We start from the raw sequence: 21,446 nt of genomic DNA on the forward strand, positions 1-21,446 counted from the left end.
TAGAATTGCTGGTACCACGTTTTTGGATGGTAAGTCCTCACTACGGGGGAACGGTCCGGATGGGATTTGAGGAACTATTAGAGAGGACTCCGAAGCGGAATATCAATCCCCGACCAGATCTTAGCCATGAGACTAATGTTGGAGAATATTTTGCAGTAGCGAATACTTACTTCTAACAACTCTTCATCGGCACATGACAGCATAGCCAGAGTAACACATTATCACCATCGTGCAGCGAGTTTGGCACGTTATGCTTCAGTGGAGTGGTCATGTCATGAGAATATCACCGAACAACGTAGTCTATAAAGCCGATCTAGACCAAACTGAGATGGAGTGATGACATTCATGCTTTCGACAAAAACGCTGGGATATTTGTTTGAAAAACGACTATACCAGTTGTATAGTCATTACAAATTGCTTTATTCAAACCTTCATGACACAGTTGTTTTTTTTTATAATACTAAAACAATGCTTCAAAATGGTCCTCAGACTCCTGAAAACTAATCCATGAATCATTGACCACCAACACCATACGATCTCACCATAACAAAACACTGAGATCATCCCCATTGGATGATACAATACTAAATAGAAAAAATAAATAGCTAATAAAACTCTCCCCTACAGCCAGCGCGACATTTGCGCCAAGAACGACAAAGAGATTCATCTTCGGGAAAGCTCTATTTCGGGAAATCAATACCACCGACCGTATGCAGCCTTACGTTCGCCACGAAAACAGGGGACCTGCCGATGGCGGCGCTCCGAACAATCTTGATCAGCGCACACACAACAGTTTTACTACCTTTATTGCGCACATAAACATATTCATCGGTTTCGGGCTATCTTTATTTCTTATTTATCGAGCAATAAACGAACCGGCTCAGCTTAAGCTGTCTGGCGGACTGTTTTGTTTTTCTTTCGCTTCTTTTTATTTGGCGTTTGCAACCGCTATGTTTTATCCGACGTCCCGTACAAAACTTCCTTCGTCACCCTTACGAATCACCGCCCTCCACCCTGTCCTGCCTTCTCTTTACTCTTTCCCAAGAGGTTTTTTTTTTAATCACTTCACATCGACAACGACGCGCCTTTCGCGAAAGACGACCCTAGCTTGGCCGCGTGTGCTTTGCGTCTGTGCGAGTATTTGGCAAGCCAGAAAGGTTGCTTCTCCGCGATCACGATCGAAGCAATCTCTGTGTGTGTGTGTTTGTGTGTGTGTGTTTGTGTGTGTGTGTGTGCGTACTTTTTTTCTTTCTTTCACAGACCTCTTTCCATCCTATGTGTATCTCGGTTCGTTTTGCCTTTTTTTTTGTACTGATTTCGTCGCCGCGCCACCAATTCCGCTTGTTGATTTTAGCGATCATTTATTTTATTCCATTACTCGTTGTGCTTTCTGCTGTGCAAGCTCCCTTTCTTTCGCTTTCTTATTCTTGTTTTGGAGTATTGGAGGGTTTTATTTTATTTTTGCTTTAGTCTTGCCTTACTTACCAGGTACGTGTGTGTTCTCGCTGCTGCACATTTTGGAGATTTTTCGGTGGATTTCATTCCCTTTGTTTTATCTCAGTTTCGCTTATCTCAAGTTCTTCAATGAAATTTCAATCCTTCTGTGTGTTTTTGCTGCACTTACAGATTTTTACTTTGTTTTTTGATATGTTTTTAATCGTTTTTTTTTTCACTTTCTAGCACTCTGTTAAATCAAACTGAGAAAATTTTCTCTTTCATGATAATTCTTTTAAAATAATTTAAATAATCAATTAAATTTATAGGTTCTTTTTTTAAGTCTAGTTCTTTCCGTGCATAAAATTAAATGAAAAATCGTTTTTGTTTAAAATTGCATATTATTAAAAATCTAATCTGTTTAAAAGACTTTCAATTATCATTACATCAGCAATATCAACAGAATGGCTACAAAGCATTGCTTTTACTATCTTTTCGCTAAATTCATTGACAATGAACTTAAAAAGAATTACACTCAAATATCATGTATGACTAGCTAAAGCGTTCCTATTGAATGTATATAATGTGTTCTAACAAAGACAATCACAAAGATAAAGTGAGCAAAAACAATCAAACATCCGTCACAACAACCCTCGACTTCACCTGGTGTGTACAATTTTAATCGCAACCCAAAATAGCATTTACAGCAAGCCGTATTCATCCGGTGCGGATAAAGTGTTTTTGGGTTAGATGCCATGAGCGCCACGAAGTACAACACAATGAAAAACAAATAGTATAACTGGATCACCGAACTGGAACTACCGAGCTTGTGGTTCCGCCGGATAAAGTCTCGCCTCGTGGTCACTCTCGAGCCACACGAGGGATAAAGTTTTAGGGGCTTAAGTCAAAGGGCCCGTCTCGACTGCTTGATGGATTTATTGTCAGTTTCTCACTGATGGATGGAGCTACCTACTACCGTTATTGTGGTCATGTGAACAAATTTATAGAGCTGAGTTCTATTAAACCTCCATAAAAGGTGAAACGGAAGGAGAGTAAAGGCAGATGTGTGCTTGTATCACAAATGTTTAATGGGTGTATGGTAAACATGTGCAAATTTTGACAGTCACAACATGCATGTATATTAGCGAATTCAGTTCAGGGATTCAGTAGTCGATGCAATATAGAATTCCGTCCAAACAAATAGACAACTACCATCCAATCTCGCTCCTGCATAGCTAAGGTGCTGGAAAGAATGGTGAAGCGTAGACTAACACAAGAATTAGAAAAACCGCAAACTCCTTAATATGCGTTCCGGTGTGGCAGAAGTACGGAAAAGTACTTTGCCACAAGTAGAGATCACCACATAGGCTTAGCAGTAGTAGACCTTAGTAAAGCCTTTATCCGTACTTTTCGTCAAATAGCCATCTTTTGGTAATCTCTATCCATATTTTTAAACCATACGAGTTTTCTTACTAAAACATCATGATTTCCATGAAATAAACTGACTATTTTATCTTTTAGTTTATCTGATATTACTACTCGATCGTTGAAAAACGAACACGTTACGAACTTTAGCATAATCTTTCAATTCCCTATTCACATTGTTCGACCATCCCAACTTAACATTCATGTAAACTTTATGTAAAATATTATCTGACTTATATTGTATTGTTATTGTTGGTATTGTTTGATCAACTCAATATCGATAATTGACGAAGACAAAATCATATTTAATTGTGTAAACTCGTCTTCTCTCTCTAAAATTTCTGCTAAGGGTAATTTGATGAACCCATCCACGTGACCCGTACATGTTCCTGGCCCATGCTCTATCACATATTCATAATTCACTAGTAACAATGATCATCGGTGAAACCTAGCTTCTGCTATAGAAGATGTTGTTTTTGATGTTTAAAAAAAAATCTTTTTTTTACGCCTGAGTTATCAGTTTCCATGGGGCAGCCCGCTGATGTAGGCGACATCGGCGCCTGTCTTCAAATGGCAGAACCGAATTTCAAATCTCATGCAGACGATCTCACCATAGTGAAGGCTGACTATCCTCACTACGTCCATCCATAAGACAAGCAATACGGCCAGGACGTTCATGACATGTCTGAGGATTATGCGCTCTTCCACATCCGTGATCCCCATTTCTGGTGAAATTTTTTCCGCACTATTGAGATTTAACTCCGACTTCGTAGAAAACGTTTTCTCAGTCCTTCACATCAAACACCAGCTACTGGTTGTCAGCTAGAGAGCACATGAATTTACACAATTGTGCGTGTGGATTCAGTGGCTCATCTTCTCGTAGTTCACCGTTGTTTGTTGTTCAGGCAACACCAGCTTTGATACGAGGCTATACAGCGACGCTCCACCCAAAGTCCATAGCATAAAGGCCTTCTTTGATGGTTTCATCTCCTTTACTGTACTGAATAAAATATGCATTCGTTCCGAACACTCCCGGATGGCCTTGTCCATGAAGAATGGTGCAATTTCACTAAATAATAACATGACTTTGGCTTGATTCGACTTTTTGGTATTTTTATCCTCGTCGCCAACTATTATAGAATTACGTGTTGCTCGAGTACTGTTCCATGAGTAACGATCAATTGCTATCTACCAAAAATATTGGGTCCGCAAATAAATAACGGCCGTTTTGAAATCGATGGAGCCACTGTGGCGATATTTTGACGTTTAAAAACGTCGTAAATCTAGTTCGTGAATGATTAAATCAAACTGTGTAATCAAATTAAGGCAGCCATGTAGTGTTCACACCGCATAGCTACCCGCAATATTTTACGCACTATCGATGATAGCAGCAAGACCTTCGGACCAGTACTTCATCTTCACTGATAGCCTTAGTCCTATTGAAGCACTGAGATCTCCGAAGGCTGAGTCAGGATTTCCTCACCATAACAATCATTGAACTGCTTGGCTCAATGTTCGATAATGCGTTTAGGATCTCGCTAATTTGGGTCCCTTCTCATTGTGGAATTCCCGGCAATGAGAAGGCTGACTCACTGGCCAAAACAGGCGTCCAAGAAGGCGCTTTTTACGACCGACCTATCTCGGCCCAGGAGTTCCTTCGTTTTCCACAGCAACTTTTCCTGTCTCGCTGGCAGAGCATGTGGGAGGCGGATGAACTCGGGCGATTTCTCTTCTCGATCTCTCCGCAAGTGTCCCTGCGGCCTTGGTTCGATAGGCTCTCTGTAGACCGGGCATTCATACGAATGATGTCTCGATTGATGTCGAATCATTTTGCGTTGAACGCTCATCTACAGTGTATAACTCTGGCTCTGACAAAAGTATGTGGCTGCGGTGACGGATTCCACGATGTGGATCACCTTCTGTGGTCCTGCGTGGAATTTGAAACCGCAAGACCCTCCTTGTTGAGTGCAGTCGAGCATATCGGCAGACGAACGGTTACAGAAATTAGAGAAGTGTTGGCTACCAGTGACCTCCCCTACATGAGGATCATCTTCCGATTCGCCAGAGACAACGGTCTTGTCCTGTGGTTCCACATCCCTAGTATCCTTTCAATCCTTATTCGTATTCCACCATTCCTTTTTTGTTAAATGTTGTGTTGTCTATGTCTTAAGTGTATTTTTTTAAGTGCCACGGGTGATCCGGACGATCCGCTCAACAGCACTCGAGGGCGATTCCAACACTGCCGTAAAAAGGAGGCAGCCGTTGTTGAAAGTGCAGTGTTCTCCACTCCAGTCCAGCTTTGACACATTGAATTTGACAGCGTTGGCGTCGGTTTCGGAGTGTTTGGCGGGTTCAGTCTCGAGAGTAGTGGTGTCGCTTTCGCTGCTGCGGGATAAAGCTAGTCGATCGTTCTTTGAATGGACGTTGACTAGATTGAACTTGGAATGTCATTGCTGGACTGCTGTCTTAACAATGTTTATTTATTTGTCACAGTCGAGACCAAACCACAAAGGTCAACAATAGAACAGCCACACCACCACAATAGCCGGAATTTGGATGCAACCAACCACCATCATTACAATAGCCACAACAATAGTCCCGAACCATTAAACACTCACAGCATCCACCAATACATCATCATCATCACCATCCACAAAAGTTCTTAGTTCTTTAAAATGTCTGATTTTCAGTCGGATAAGCTCCATATGCGGGAAGTGTTGCTGGTTTTGTTTCGAGCGAAGAAAACGGCAGTCGAAGCGCATCGAGAGCTTTCGAGTGTTTACGGCGATGATGCTCTAAGCAAAACAAGGTGTTGGGATTGGTTTCGACCGCCGACGAAGGACTACAGACCGACCGACCGAATGTCATCGTCACCGACAGTGCTTGGAACACGGCACCTCCAAAGACTCCCACATCCAGCTCCTAGACTCCATATCTGCATCCCCGACAATCGTTTTCTGTTGGATTCCGGGTCATTCCGGAATCAACGGAAACGAGAAAGCCGACCAACTTGCCAACAATGGTAGACTCCGCGCTGATGAACCACACAACACCCTTACATGCCTTGATGCCATCCGCTTCACCAACACCATCATCTCCCAACACTGGAACACCACATGGCACAACCTAAGCAACAAACTCCGTCCCATCAAGCATAACACCGCTTCAAGGGAAGATACCGAATTCAGCCACATCCAACGAGTCCTTTCCCGCCTTCGTATAGGTCATACTCGCCTTACACACTACTACCTCCTAGAAAAATCCAGTCCTCCACTCTGCAGCTTCTGTGGTGTTGACATCACCGTCTGACACATCCTCACCGTTTGCCATGGAAACACGATCCACCGGGACACCTGCCAACTAGACCACTGATTACACGACAATTCTATCACCCGACAAACTTCAGCAGAACCGACTTATTCTATTTTTACGGATCAGTCATTTATACAGAGAACTTTAAGCAATAGTTTTAACTAATTCATTATCCTATGTCATAATAGCAATAGTGTTCCATAATATTTAGGCGAATGCAGTCTCTAAGACTCAAAGCCTCTATAAATAAACGAAAAAAAAAATGGTTTCGACGCTTTCGAAGCGGAGATTTCGCCGTGGGGGATGCTCATTCGTGAAGGAAGGCCCAAAACGCTCACCGACGAAGAATCGACGGCTTTACTGGTGTAACTCGTCAGGCCATATCATCACGGCTGAACGCGTTAGGCATGATACAGAAGGATTATTTATTCAAAACTCTGGTTACCTTCAGGAATATACAAAGATAATTAAACCTAATCGTATGTACTATTCCTACATACGAAAGCTTGCTTATCAGTATTAGAATTTAGAACGCACACAAGAGGATGCAATAAAATAATAACTCAACTCAAATAACTCAAACAAACAAACAAACAAACAAACAGAGGAGATTGCATTGAAACTGCAGGTTGTATGGATAGAACATTTTTTAACAAAGAAATATTCTTGACCAGTTCGAGAATATTCCCAATAATCTATAGAAACAACACTTCTGTCCGGTAGCGTATACAATTTAGTTATCCTGATCAGCTGTAGAAATCCTCAAAGCTGCTCTCAGTCTGGCACAAACGTCTACGAATGACTCCATCTCAATCTAAACCTACCACGATTCTCCTGTCCACGTGGATGATAAAAAAGCTGATAGCGCTCGCCAATTTAGCTGCTCCTTCATTGTACTTCCAAATATGGAGTCAATATTGAACTCGTTGATCATTTTGCAAGCTTTTGCTACATGGTAGAGCCTCAAACCAATGATGTCTATTTCATCAGCGTATGCCTGAATGTGGATTGACTTCGAGAAAAATTTGCCGCATGGTGAAAATCTGGTCACTGATTGATTTTGATTCGGAGCAGCAACATTTCGGAGACATCAGGGTGAAGTGATGCTTCGCGAGCATCACATCTATTAGACTCCATTTTGTATAGTGAAGATAAAAACTATGTGTGGTGTAATAAATCAATGGCAAACATAACCAGATTTCTGAGAATTTACTATCCACTTTTCAGATAAACATTCGGAGCATGCTGTTTGGAGCGGTCCGGTGCTAGAGGTGACACCGGCGCCGGACTAGAAACGACAGGATCATCGTTTGAATCTCATCTGGACCGTTCCCCCGCAGTAAGAACTGACAGCTGTTCCAACTACGTTGCACCATCTCGTCTAGTAAGCAATGTAACGGCCGGGGTAGCCTAGTAGGTTGTTGAGCCAAGAAGAAGACGAGAAAGATGGTGCTTTACAAACTGAGAATTTAAAAATTTACAAACCGAAAAAAAATTCTTTGGTACATGAATACAGTGACTGCCAACATTCTCTCTTACAAGCGACATAACCACATCTCATCTCCAGAAAAATAATCCAACTTGAAGCAATAGCTATTAATTCAGAATGAAACAAAACACTATCTCTCCAACTGAAAACACTCCAAGAAAGTAAGGGAAACAAAACAACTGGCAATTCGGTCCTGATTTTCCACACCACACATTGATGGATCATGTGTGACGATAGTGCATTTTCCATCGAATTCGCAATTCACCCATCATCCATCCGTCATGGCAAATGATACGCAAATGATATGCGCCAATATGCACCCACCCCCCGTCACCCAAGCCCACTCTTTCACCTGCTTTCTGCGGACGATCGCGAGTTTCTTGACGAGAAAGATTTGCCGTACGATGCGATGCGAAAATGCATTCAGTTGAATGAAATGGCGGCAAAACGATGACAAAGGCAATCACCGTCATCGTAACCAGACACACTAGGTGGTAGGCAAAGCTGCATTTCGTTATGCGACAGGAACATACATCGAATTCCAGCGATGGAAGAAATGAAAATGGTAAATGATGGATAGAAGGGTACGGTGAGTACGGGGCCACGCGAAAGGAGAGAAAAAGAGGGTGAGAGGGCACACGCATGACAAATTGCCTCGTTGCCTCCGATTGTGCGGTTTTCAAAATCCGTTGCAGCTCGATTGATACGCAAAAGTTACTTTTCTTTTTGTGATTCATTGTGTCCTGTGGTCGGAATTCGATTTGAAACTTTAAACAAAAAAACCTTCTTTCTGTATTGTTGTTTAACAATAATTGTTTAATAATGTTTACACTATTAATAATATTTAAAGCGGTTTGTAAAGAGTTTTTGGCTCCTAGCAGATAAATGATGGATACCTTGTTCGAAGAGCTTTCACCTATGAAACCATTTTGAAACGGGTAGTGTCGAAGTCAGTTCTTCTGCTACAATAGCTAAGGCTATTCTTCATACGATGCTTTTGATTTTCTGATTTGCTTAAGTCGCTTTGATCTAGTGATGAGTTTTGGTATCAGATGCAGATGACAGTCTAGTCATCTCTTTCGCAGATGGGCAAAGTTCTCGTGATCCTTTCTGTTATCCTTATACCATTGTTGGTGTCAAAGTTAACCGTGTTTCACATGTCAAGGACCTTGTTATAACATTTGTTAACTCCCTGTCATTCATGCTCCACATAGATTCTGTGGTCAGTAGAGCACGAAGGTCCAAGAGTCCTTCGTGCTCTTATAAACTCTTATAACGTGTTATTAAGAACTTCGTGCCTTAATAAACACGTTGCTTGGAATTTTTGCGACTCGTTATGTTTATGGGCACTTTTCTTCTCATCGACCAGATCATTGTAGTTCAGTTATTTGTAGTATCCCCCACTGCTAATGTGCAAATCCAACGTATTGAGCAAGCGCTGAGATCCTTCTCCAGATTTGCTACTTCCAAGCTACTTGAAGTTCTGGACTCTGCTCTTCCTCCCTATGAGTCCAGATGTCAGCTGCTTGGCCTCGATACCCTGGAAGGTTCCCGCTCTTTCTCCCAAATTTCCTTCTGAACAGCATTCGATGCTCAAGAAGAGTCCTTAAATATGCATGGCGGGGAGTCAGAAATGTAGTAAGTTATTTAAAAAATATTTTTACTTTCACAAAAGTCTTAGATTTCTATTTCTGCACGATTTTTAACTCCATTGAACACCAGGTGTTCCTATAATCGTGTTAAATGGAGGAGCAGAGGCGGGTCTTTCTATAAGCAGACTGAACGGCTACGTTGGGCCCCCTTCACTTCGAAAGAGGTCCGAGCTGAAACCCAAAACGAATTGGTAGTCGTAAATGGGCCACGACAGGATGTAGGATTACATGGCCCTCCCAAAAAGGGCCCCAACACCATTTCCACTTTGGGCCTTAGAAAGGCCCAAACTGCCTCTGAGGAGGAGTGTGGCAAATCTCGAATAGTATCCAAACAAAAACAAACTACCGTATCTTTGAAACTATCTTATATTGAGACTATGATGTGTACCATTTTGAAGAAAAATCCAACAATAAAATTTCTTATAATTATGTTCAAGGAAAGCTTTTAGGCTCGCGGAGCAAAAAATTAATTAGCAGCTATCTTTTCTAGTTTGTCTTTCGAATATCTATCTAAAGCATGTTAAAATCAGGCTTACCATACTCTAACAATCGCTCTAACTTTTCAGAAAGCGCCCACACCTCCACTTCAAGAAAAAGTAAAGATATTCAAACTGAGGTCAACGAAGAAATTGACCAATACGTTGGAAGCAAATGGCTCATTCTTTTACGCCTTTGTCCATAACTCTCGTGTCTCATCTGACCACTGCAACTAAGCTGGACGCTACGATTGTGAGAGCGTGATTAACAGATTGAGTTACAACATCCCGTGTTGCTTAGTTTGACTACGTCTTCGCTAGTCTACTTCTGTGCTGACATCCTTCTGCACAAAAATAGATTATAAATTGAAAAATCCTGGATGCAATTTTATTTTACAAATTATACTTTAAAAAACTATTTTCTGTTAATACCAGAGTACATTATGAGGTATAATAAGTCAGCAGCAGTACCTTCTATTATGTTAGTGAGAAATTTCTTCCATGTTTGATCAAAAGTGTTTTAAGTCTTGCTGAATCCATCCAAGTATTTCAACGTCTTAACCACCGAAAATCCTATAAAACTCGGCTCACAGTAAAACATAACGTTGCCATTAGCTCCACATTCTACCTACCGCACGCGTGACGGCAACACACAACCCACGGTAAGGCAGATGGTGGATCGATGGCGACGACAACGACGGCGATCGTTCGCAGGGGATCATATTCTTTAATTCCGTTGCACCTCATCTTTGTTGCAGTGCAGCATACACGGGGGGACACAGGGTAAGGAAACGTTTTGCCTCACGGTCGACCCGGCTCACGATCTCTGCCCGCCACAGATATTGAATTATTTCATTATGTTCTTCCTTTCGGGTCCACCAGCTTTGCCCCCTTTGTATAAGAGCAACCACGCCAATCCGCCCTGGGACGGATGACAACAAATCCTCCAATCTGGCGAGGGCGAGTTACGATGCGATGAGAAACGGCGGCAATGAAACGATTACACAAACGAGACCACCCGAAATGTGATGAGAAAGTCGTGCCAGGGCTGCGTTTTTTTTTCGCTCTATCACATCCTTCCGATCCACGGTGTCTCGCCACTGGAATTATTTTGCTGTTGCTGACGAGACGACAGGGCTTGGATTGCCAGATTGTTTGTGACAGAGGGCTCACTTGGTGGCAATAGCGTTGGTGTGCTTTATTTTATAAACCTTTGGTCGATGAAGTGTAAGAACTGTGAACGATGTAACAATCAAGCAAGCCTTGAACAAACTTAGTCGAGAGACAGTTCAATCATGGGTTTATCCTTATCAGGATCTGGTGAAATTTGAATCCCTGTTCGAGCCGCTCCTACTTATGTGCCTCATTTACTAATACCATCGGCTCTTGGGCCTTCAGACGCTAGAAACGGAGGATCGAATCCTATCCGAACTGTCACCGCGTAGAACGCGTGAGGACTGTTTATCTACCTACGTGGCATCAATAAGTCTAGCAAACCAATAGATCGCCAGCGTGACCTAGCAAATAATTGAGCCAAAAACCAATACATTTTACACTTCCACAAAGTTGGACAAGAGCTTTCAGCGTTTTTAAATATTTGTTAACCGGTGCTGCAACATGCGGTCGAGTTTTTCTAGAACATTGGGCCTTGGTGTCGATGATGTCTTGGGCTTCAATTCGTACCGCACCCAATGTACTACTTAACGAACTTTGCAAGTTCGTCTTGGGCTGGCGAAGGATCTTCAACGAGCGTTGCCTTAAAGTTCTCTATCTTCATATTTCAAGGATCTATTCCTAGTCCTTGAGCATGGTCATCATAAACTTCCTCTAATATACGATGAATTTTGGATGCCTCATGCAGTAGTCAATCAGAACTCCTCGCAAAAAGCTCTGTATTCCGTACAAATGTTGCCATTTTATGAATTCTTGGAAACTACTTTTTTACACATCAGGAAAATGATAGGTGGAGGAAAAGAAAGCCTTACGATGACACTTCAAAATGTTTAAATGTGTTGCAAGAATCCACCAAAGAAAAATTGATTAAATTAATTGATTAGTTTAATTAATTAATTTAATCAAATTCTTCGAGGCGAGTATTAACTCTTTCGTTGTGAGTTTGATAACAACGAAAGAATTTAAAATTCTTGGCGCTTCGAACCCGAAAAGAGTTGTAAAAAAATATGTTGGAGGAGTTTATTTAAATCATTAATTAGAAAGATTAAAATCATCCACCTCTCTCAGTAAACATAACACTAGTTCAAAGTCTAAATTGTTAAGCAATATTTAGAATAGTTGGGGCTACCCGTTGATAGACCCGGCGACAACCGGCAGTCTAGTAAGCCATTTCGAAGACCGGCGTGACCTAGTAGAAGGTCGTTAATCCAAGAAGAAGAAGATTTAGAAAAAGTTACCGCAACAGCGTTGGTATACACCAAAACCTTCAATACAACAACAACCCATTCTCCCATGCGCCAAGGATTCTAACCTACAGGTTTGAACCTTCTGTCTTCGTGTACCGCTGATTCGCTGCAATCGGCAATCAAGGCCAAAGGGCATTCCATTTCTGTGTGCCGCCAAGAATCTACGCTTCGTATAAAGCACAGGCGGCATAGTTCTCGAACCGCACTATACACCGCACCGAATGTCCCGGTTTTTCTCGAACCGTTTGTGTTCTTACTTCTTTTTCATCCCTTCAATTTTCCGAATCACGATTTATCTTCAATTGCTTCGGCGCGGTTTACTAATGGCCTTCCACCAGCTGAACCATAAATCAGGCAGACTGAGGCCGAAGAACACCCAAACGGGCGCTACAATGTTGCCAAAGTGCAGCGGGATGATATCAAGCCGCGCTTCTGCCAACTCTCGGTAAGATGTCTTGATTTCCCGGCCCATTTGCAACGTACACCGACACCTCATTCCCAAACGTTCTGGCGCAAGTGTACCAACGTTGGTCGGAAGGAGAGCTAATGCAAGAGACAGCGTGGTGAAAAACAAGAATGTCCCCGGGGTAAGTCTCGAAGAAAAAAGACAACAACTTCGTTTTTTGTTTTTTTTGTTTTGGAATCCAGAATCGAGTACCATGTTGGTGCACTCAATTGTCCGAAGATACAAAGTCACTGCTTACCTAGGCACTTTAATAGCCATGCTACCTCACAGGGACCGATTGCGTGGAGCGATTATCCCGCGAGATCTGCAATCGATTGTGGCTATACTGGAAAATGGTATTGAAATTCCTCTGGAGAACGTGCAACAATCGGCTTGCAGTCGGAAGACACCGGGGATAGCAAGAGAGGAGTTATAAAAATAGTTCAATAAGCAAACGAGCGGCTATTAACATGTTAATTTGAAATTAAACACAACTAACCGAAACGCAGTAGGTGTGGGAAATATATTGTTGTTAGAGCATTTTCTCGAGAGTTCCTGGTGACAGGACAAAGCGACGGTTACAATGTTACGGTCCAAAGGCATTCAAAGTTTAGCCAACAAAACACAAGACAAAGAACACACATACACACACACACAAACTAACACACCCAAATGGAAAATGTGCTCACAGTGACTCGCTAGCTAGAAACAGAACATAGATAAATGTCTAAAGTGAACAAAGTGTTCTTACTATGGGCGTTGCAAACTTTTCTAGACCTGAAATAAGAATACTTCCAAAACAGTCAACTTGTGCACCCATTAATTGGGTCTTGCTTGTTGTTTTCTTGGTGAAATAATGCATTTTTATACACACACACATGTTGCTCATAGTGCATCCAGCTGGTAACCATTTACACCACAGCAAGATGTTCTATATTGACCGACACAGAATAGCGAATACATCCGCCATGAAGAGGTTAAGGAGTTTACCATTTTCGGTAACACAAAGTTTTGGGAGCTTCATGTCCAAATACTAGGATGTAAGCTGTAGCTAAAACAAAAACAACGACAAAACGGCTAATGGCCAACCCTTACAATAGTACCACTAGCACCAAGTGACAGTCGCTCGTAAGGTTTTCCGTGTGGCCATTTTGCGATTTGTTTTCCTTTTTCAGACTACTTCCGAGTGCACTATCAAAGAGCGCCGAACGAAAAAAAAAGTGCAAAAGCACACGAGCATGGTAGAATGCTGAACTTGGTAAAACATGTTTAATTTGAGCACATTTGCCAGCCGAAGCGACGGTTCGCGGCGAAGCGTGTCTTGTGATGAGGGTCGTCTTGTAAACTTTCTTTAGCCCCCCCTTTTTTGTCTTGCTTTGTTTTTGCAATACCGTAGCTTTACTCCCTGCAGCAAACTGCCGGAACAAAGTGTTGAGTTACAGATGCAGTTTAATTTTCCAGCATGACAACTTTTTGATTGAAATATTGCTCCTGCTCACTTGCGAGTGTGTCTATATTTATAGAAAAAATACTGTCAATTTAAGGGATGTCAAATGCTTCTTCTTCAGAGTTTGGTTTTTGCTTATTTTATACAGATTTTGGGTTTTTTAGACGCTGGAACAAACGGGCTGTCTAGGGAGTAATTGTGTTGAGTTTTGTTAAATTTTTTTTTGTTATCCGTACAGGACGGACTGGCCAGCAATCCTAAGCGCAAAAATCACCCGGTCATACCCCAACATCATCAGCTCGACCGAACATCCATATCTCGAGAGTTATGCTGAGTATTTGGTGGGACCAGCTCGGCGTCATCTACTACGAACTTATGAAACCGGGAGAAACAATCACTGGTGAACGCTACCGGAAACAATTGATGAGTTTAAGCCAAGCACTGTGTAAAAAACGGTCAGAATATTCATCACGCCATGACAAAAGTTATTCCGATGCATGACAATACTCGTCCACATGTTGCGCAACCTGTGAAAAACTAACTTAATACCTTTCAAATGGGATGTATTACCGCACCCGCCTTATTCACCGGATCTGGCACCATCGGATTTCCATCTGTTCCGATCCATGGCATATGGATTGGCAGTCCAGCAGTTCTCCTCCTTTGCACAGATCCAGAATTGGTTGGATACCTGGATTGCGTCGAAAAACGTATCATTTTTCCGAAAAGAAATCCGCGATTTACCCGAAAGGTGGAAGAAAGTAATAAATAATAATGGCCAATGCTTTGATTGACACCATTTCTACAAATAAAAATGCCACGAGTAAAAATAAACTTGTGAAAAAAACGGCCGTTATTTATTTGCGTACCTAATATTTACATATTGTGTCCACCTATTTCATCGAATCGAAAATAAAATATTCTTTAAAAATACATCTACCAATGTTACTATCAAATGAACACGTTTATTTAATCGACACCTGCTTCTATAGCAAATGGTCACTAAAATGTACAACAAAAAAGTAATTCTTCATGAAAAATTGAAACAAAATCACATGTGTTTTTTTTAAGAGCTAGAGCCAAGTCACCACAAAAAACCAAAACAGAAGCAGTTGTATAGTAGTCGTATATATAACACATTAACACGATAACTAGAGATTGGGGTATGAGTGAGTTAGAATTCTGTAAAAAAAAGCGTTCCCTTGCTCAACGTTATGCAAGCATAAGCGCTGCTTTAGTTTAACGTGCAGATGTATAAAAAGCGGCAGGTCAAAAGTGGCCGAATGTCAGAACCTGTCAAAACACTGCCGATGCCAGTGAAACAGTGAACCATTCCAATAACGCAATCTCGCACCTCGCATCCGTGGTCATGCAACTAACATAAACACCGCTTCACTTACACAATTCATAATCATTTAAATAATCCCACACACAAAAGCATGACGTCCGTGTGGGTCCATATATTTTTTAAGGGCGCGTTCTTGCATTACACCCGACCGAATCGTAAGAATCGTTGACCGAGCATGCGTATCGGTACATGGATGTTAATTAGCGTAGGGATAAGCCCGTGCGCACGAGCGCATCCTTCGGCTGTTGACCCCTTCCAGTTTTGACGCTGGGAAGCAGAAGCTGCGAGCATATTGCCGGGTGCGTTTGAACTGAGCCCGATAATGGATCGGGCCCCTGGCTGGTTGGCCGGCTGGTGTCTGATCTGTCGAAGATTACGATCACTTTAAGCGTCAATCAGTTTGATGTTTTACTTTTAGCGGTACCGATAGGCTGACAGGGCTTATATTGAGTGGGTTTGGTTTGGCCTTGAACGCATTGAGCAGCAACACAGAAACCATCGGTGAGCAGCACGATGTCACAACACGAGTTTGTGGTGATGGAATGATTTTATGTATACTTGAAGCACAGAACTAGCTCTAACTTAGCGAGTAATTGGATAAAGCTAAGATGCTTAATGTTAACCGTTTCATCGCTGAGCAAAAACCGAAAGCTAAATATATTTATAATTTATTGTTACGCTTCAATACCGTATTGTCACCACCGCTTATAATGACTGAAACAATCAACATTATTAATAAGGCATTTTCTCCTTATTCTTTGACTTAACTAGGGGATACTCGGTTGTGGATGGATAGAAAATTCGTATTTTGTTGTAGTGGCGGATTCGTTGACTTAGGGGCCTCGCCGATAAAGAGGGGAGGAGGGTGCCGGCTAGAGAGTATGTAAAATCATTATAACAAATTTTCGACTTTTTGCCGTTCCAGGACTACAACCAAACAAAACATTGTTGGGACAGCACACACAATTATTTACATGAGTACCGTATTCCTAAGACTGTCCATCAGTGACAGCTCCGGCTCTACGTGGTCAAATCAGATACAAGAATGATCGGCAAGCTCCGTCTCGCAGCAGGAAGAGTGACTTCGCTGCTTTCAAGAATGAACCCGCCAAACAACCCCGAACCCAACGCCAACACAGCTAACCATTGATGCCAACACAGCAATCATTGTGTCAAGGCTGAACTGAACATTGTAGAAGGATACAATGCTTCTTAGTTCATAGAACAGACAATCTGAACTGACAATCCGAACAATCTATGTCATATAATTGTTCAATCTAAACAAGCTCATTGTTTCAAACATGGCGACACCTGCACTGTGATCTGCGAAACACTGTAATGGGGACGTGGAATCATAGGACACGACCATTGTCTCTGGCGAATCGCTAAATGAGCCTCTTGTAGGTGAAATCCCTGGTAGCCAACACTCCTCTTAGTTCTGTACTCGTTTGTCTACCGATACGCTCGACTGCGCTCAACAAGGAGGGTCTTGCGGTTTCAAATCCACGCAGGATCACAGAAGGTGATCAGTCCCCGCAGCCACACATTTTTGTGTGAGCCAGAGTTATACGCTGTAGATGAGCATTCAATTCAAAGTGATTCGACAACAGTCGAGACATCATATTGTCAGGTCTACAGAATGTTCGAAACAAGACGAAGTCGACAGCACACAGGAAACGAGGGCATCGTGATCCTAAATCAATTGAGGCAACGACGGGTAACCACCTTCAAGCCGGTTCATATCAAAAGAAGTAGATGGAGTCCAAATATTACAAGACCAATCTAGGCAGACATGGACTCAACAACTGAAAATGGGCTTAAAGTACACATTTTGGTCTTATTGATTAAGAAATCAACATGGTCCTTAAATGTCAGGAACCCATACACCATATACCAAGGTTCCTCGCACGAGGAGTGACAGCTTAAGTACGACCGCACAATACGATGACTTTGAGATCATTGACATGGAGCAAAAAGCCATCGGAGGGGGGTATTGATGTACAAACGTTAAAAACAATAGGAAAACCAATTTAGGATACAGCTTTGAGGGACCATCAAAAGCATTGGAATGAAAATCTCGAACCTTAGTTTTGTACGAACTACCGATAAAACATAATTAAAAACAACATCTTGTCATGGTAGTAACAGTTAGTTACAAAATCCTCTCAAACAAGAATGTCCTTTTATTGATTTTATTTTGTTGCCTATTTTTTTCTTTACCCCATAGCTAGATAGCAACTTCAGCAACTATCAAAGCCCATCTTCAGACTGTTATCCAGCTACGGGTAACATTCCAGTTAAGAAAGCCAGAAGTGACATGTCAACAACTCTCAAGGTTGTAGAGCTAAGGTAGAAGAAGAAAAAGATCAACTCTGCGCAGCTGCGGTAAACGATCCGGATGGGATTTGATATGGGTTCAGCCGTGTGAAAGCCCTACAACTCCAACCAGTTCCACTCTCTATTTACACTTTAAGTGGTGTGAAACTATGAATACTTCAAAGAGATTGCTGATACTAAAGTTATTAGAGACACATCGAAAAGCTTCAACAGCATTATCTGGACTGCTAGTTGACCCGATGATCATTAACGAAAGTGGGTTTAAAAATCAAACATTAGTCCCACTTTTAAAAGCATTCCTTTACGGTAGCATTTTTGCTTTGCTGAGCCGCGTACATAACCTACACACAGTGATGTCCTGACTTTGTGGCTTGTCGTTATAGACCATTGGTATCAAAATATGACGAGTCGTTTAGAAGTGGTCCATGCAAGGGGCGGAGAAACCCGACATTAGCGGATCACATGATGCGCTGGTTTGAAGGTTGTATAAGAAAAAAAAACGGATGAAGATTCCAACCTGGTTCCTAAAATCGGCCAACCAAAAACAGTCAAAACCGATTCCGGCGGTACATCGCCGACGACAACCGCTAATGGAATATTAATAAGGTTCGATAAGAAAGAAAGGTAAGAAAACCCAGCTGAAAAACAAGTTACATGCAGCTGCCGGGCACGCAGGAGTTGTTTTCTTATTTTTTGTTTTTATTTCAAGCAAGAAAAAAAAACGCAGTAGAACGAGTGAATACGGTCGCTCTGGAAGGCGGAAGGGTTGAAAGAGACCGAGAGCAAGAAGGGAAAATAAATCAATCGAACGACTCCGGTAGAAATCAGTAAATATGGCAATCTGATCGTTGATTTAGTTTTCTAATTAATTCAATTTTATGGTTGCGGATGGGTTCACCTTCTTTTTTTTCTATTCACTATTTTTATCTCGGTCGAAGATCGTCCATTTCGGCAGCCAGCATTTGAATGCTATGCCGATTACTGCTGCTTCAGCACAGCTAAAGGCAGCACAGGTTGGCTGGTTTGGTGAGATGCCTTGGATACGTTCTGACCGGTTGTACGAAAGATATAATGGTTAGATAGGTTGTCAAAAGAGAGCACCCAGAGAAACCCAACAGTGGCAGTATCGAGCACAAAGGTGACGGGAAAAACAGCACGTTTTATAATTTGCCGTTCTTCAGGTGGGTAAGCTTTATTAACTGGTCTTAAATGCATGATGTTGCAAAATGTACAAAATATGATTCCAACTTAAACACAATGATTTTTTTTAATTTCTTTACCAGAATCATATGTATCATTTATTGACATGAACGCAATGGTCACGATCAATTTGAATAATGTAATTTAAGTTGAGCTGCAAGAAGCTCACAAGCGGTCCGTTGAATTCAATAAAACAAATTACGAATATTGAAAGAAGATCAGAGCAGCTCAAGGACAGAAAGCATGATCATAACGAAGTGTCCTAGCCATCTAGGGACAAAGATATCTGGAGAGACTTGTCACTATCATACATCGGTTTTTGTTTTTATTTTCAGATTTGGGATCAGAAATTGGGGACTACCAGATGTGCGGACTGCGGATGTCATTCACGCAATATATTAAAATGGTCGACTCTGACTGTATTAACTTCCGAGTCATCATTGAGCTCTTCTAGGTTTCACTGAACTTACTAGATTTGTCATTAGATACTAGATACTAGATTTAGATAGAGCCTATCCTTACTACGGGAGAACGATCCGGATGGGATGTGAGCCCTAGTCCGTCTGTGTGAAGGCCGGCGCCGCTGTCGCCATTACCATCGGACCACCCTTCGTCGGAAGCTGTCAAGTTGAATTTGTTGGAAAATTGTTGACGGAAAGCTGAGTTTGTTGCCAATTGATCACCAAACAAGGTCTACTGAATACACAGATCTCGTAATAGCAGTCGTTTGGCATCCAGGCGGGCGTCCGAATCGTATCGTTGTTGCACGCATTTTGAATACAATGAAATTTTCTCGTTATTTGGTAGTTTATGTATGTTATCTACCGGTAATAATAAATTAATCTTAATGTGCCTGTGCCTTTATAAACAAGTCAAAAATGGATTGCAAAATTTCAACGCAAGTAAAAGCTAATACCTGTGTATACAATACGACATCCCGACACGACATACGACAGCTTCTCGAGAAATACAGAGTGAATCTGTTCGTTCCACGATACAACAGATCGGACCAAACTATTGACCACAATCCATCAGTATGGATTCCATGGGAAATTGGTACTTCTGTTGAAGGTCACAAGATTAGATCGGCAGTGCAAGATTAGAGTGTTGAACGTTAAGCAAAGGGACAGACTCTCTACTTTGTTGTTCAAAAACGCTCTGAAAGATGTCATGAGAATCGCGAACTTCGACATCCGGGGCACAATTTTTACCCGAGCTCTCCAAATTTAAAGGAAAACATTTGCGGAAAGGCGACCGGTGACGAGCTAGTTGAGCTGTTGCACGGTGCCGATATCCTGACGATAGTGAAAGCCGAAAAGATACGATGTTTGAAGCACTTAATGAGCCCCATCAGGACGGTGCTCGCCAGTAACTCTTGGTTGGATCAGTTGGAGTCGAACTTGGCATGAATCCGATCCATTCGTGGATGGAAGAATGCAACCGTGAGCCCTGAGCCCTAACCATGACGTACAGAAATGCTTGACAGAGCGGGCCATGAGGTTTATATATTTAAATTATGATAGAAAAAAGTTTAATTTCTTAGAACATTTTTATTTAGTACAAAAGTAAATTCTCACAAGTACTATCCGGTCCCGGTGGCATATTGATAGCAGCGCTATTCGCTAACATAAAGAAACTGCCTGAAATCTCATTCCCAAAAAAGTTAAAGAAAGCTAAAACTGAACTTTTAAGAAAAAAGTAATCACAAAACGATTTTGTTTATTGTTTCTGAGTTCTATTATTATTTGAGTATTTATATTACCGAATTTCACATTCTTCCTCCCTCGAATGCAATTATTTTTACATCTGTTTGCAACAGGTCACGTACCGAAAAAAGCATGCTAAGACGTAGCAACTTTGGTTAGTTTCAAATTTACATTTCTTGCAATGCTTTATTGCTGTTGAAATGACATTTTAAAAATCATAATGTCTTTTTCGCTCAGCTCTTAACATTGCTCCGGTGCTATCTATAGCGTCAAAGTTAATCAAAATGCAGCTTGATCTAAAATATCTAGAGGAAATAACACGCATTACGCATATTTTGCCAGGATGCACGGAAATGGCCTCACTGCACTGACAATGCACCCATTTGGCTTGGACCCGAAAATGCAAGATAGCAACACTGCGGCAAAGTTGACTTTCGGTTCATGAAAATCTTCTTCCTACCAGAAGCTGTTATTTTTGTCGAAATTGGTCTTGTAGCTTGCAGCGGGAAACAAGTTCAGGTTGGGATAAAGCAAAGTTTTCCATGGCGCGCCAAGCGTCGTGAAATGCAGTTGTTTAGACTGTAGGACGGTTAGATAACAAACTGCTAGCAAGTCCTGCACGGTTGAGAAAGCAATCTGCCAGTGTTTGAACTTTGGCCTCGGTACGGTGCCGGGTCTGTTGTTCCGGCCAATCGGGTGTACTTCTTGGTCTACCCTTGCGTACGTTCGTGCTCGGATTTGTGCGATTGAACTAA

The 21,446-nt window shown here is 41.8% G+C and overlaps 1 pseudogene; it reads right to left on the bottom strand.

Annotated features, from left to right (window-relative positions):
- Positions 1-3,909, bottom strand: part of LOC126563939 (uncharacterized) — an 88,657-nt pseudogene extending 84,748 nt beyond the window's left edge.
- Between the last annotated feature and the right edge of the window lie 17,537 nt (positions 3,910-21,446).

This window comes from Anopheles maculipalpis, chromosome X (genome assembly GCF_943734695.1).
Source record: "Anopheles maculipalpis chromosome X, idAnoMacuDA_375_x, whole genome shotgun sequence".
In the NCBI taxonomy this organism is placed as follows: Eukaryota; Metazoa; Arthropoda; class Insecta; order Diptera; family Culicidae; genus Anopheles; species Anopheles maculipalpis.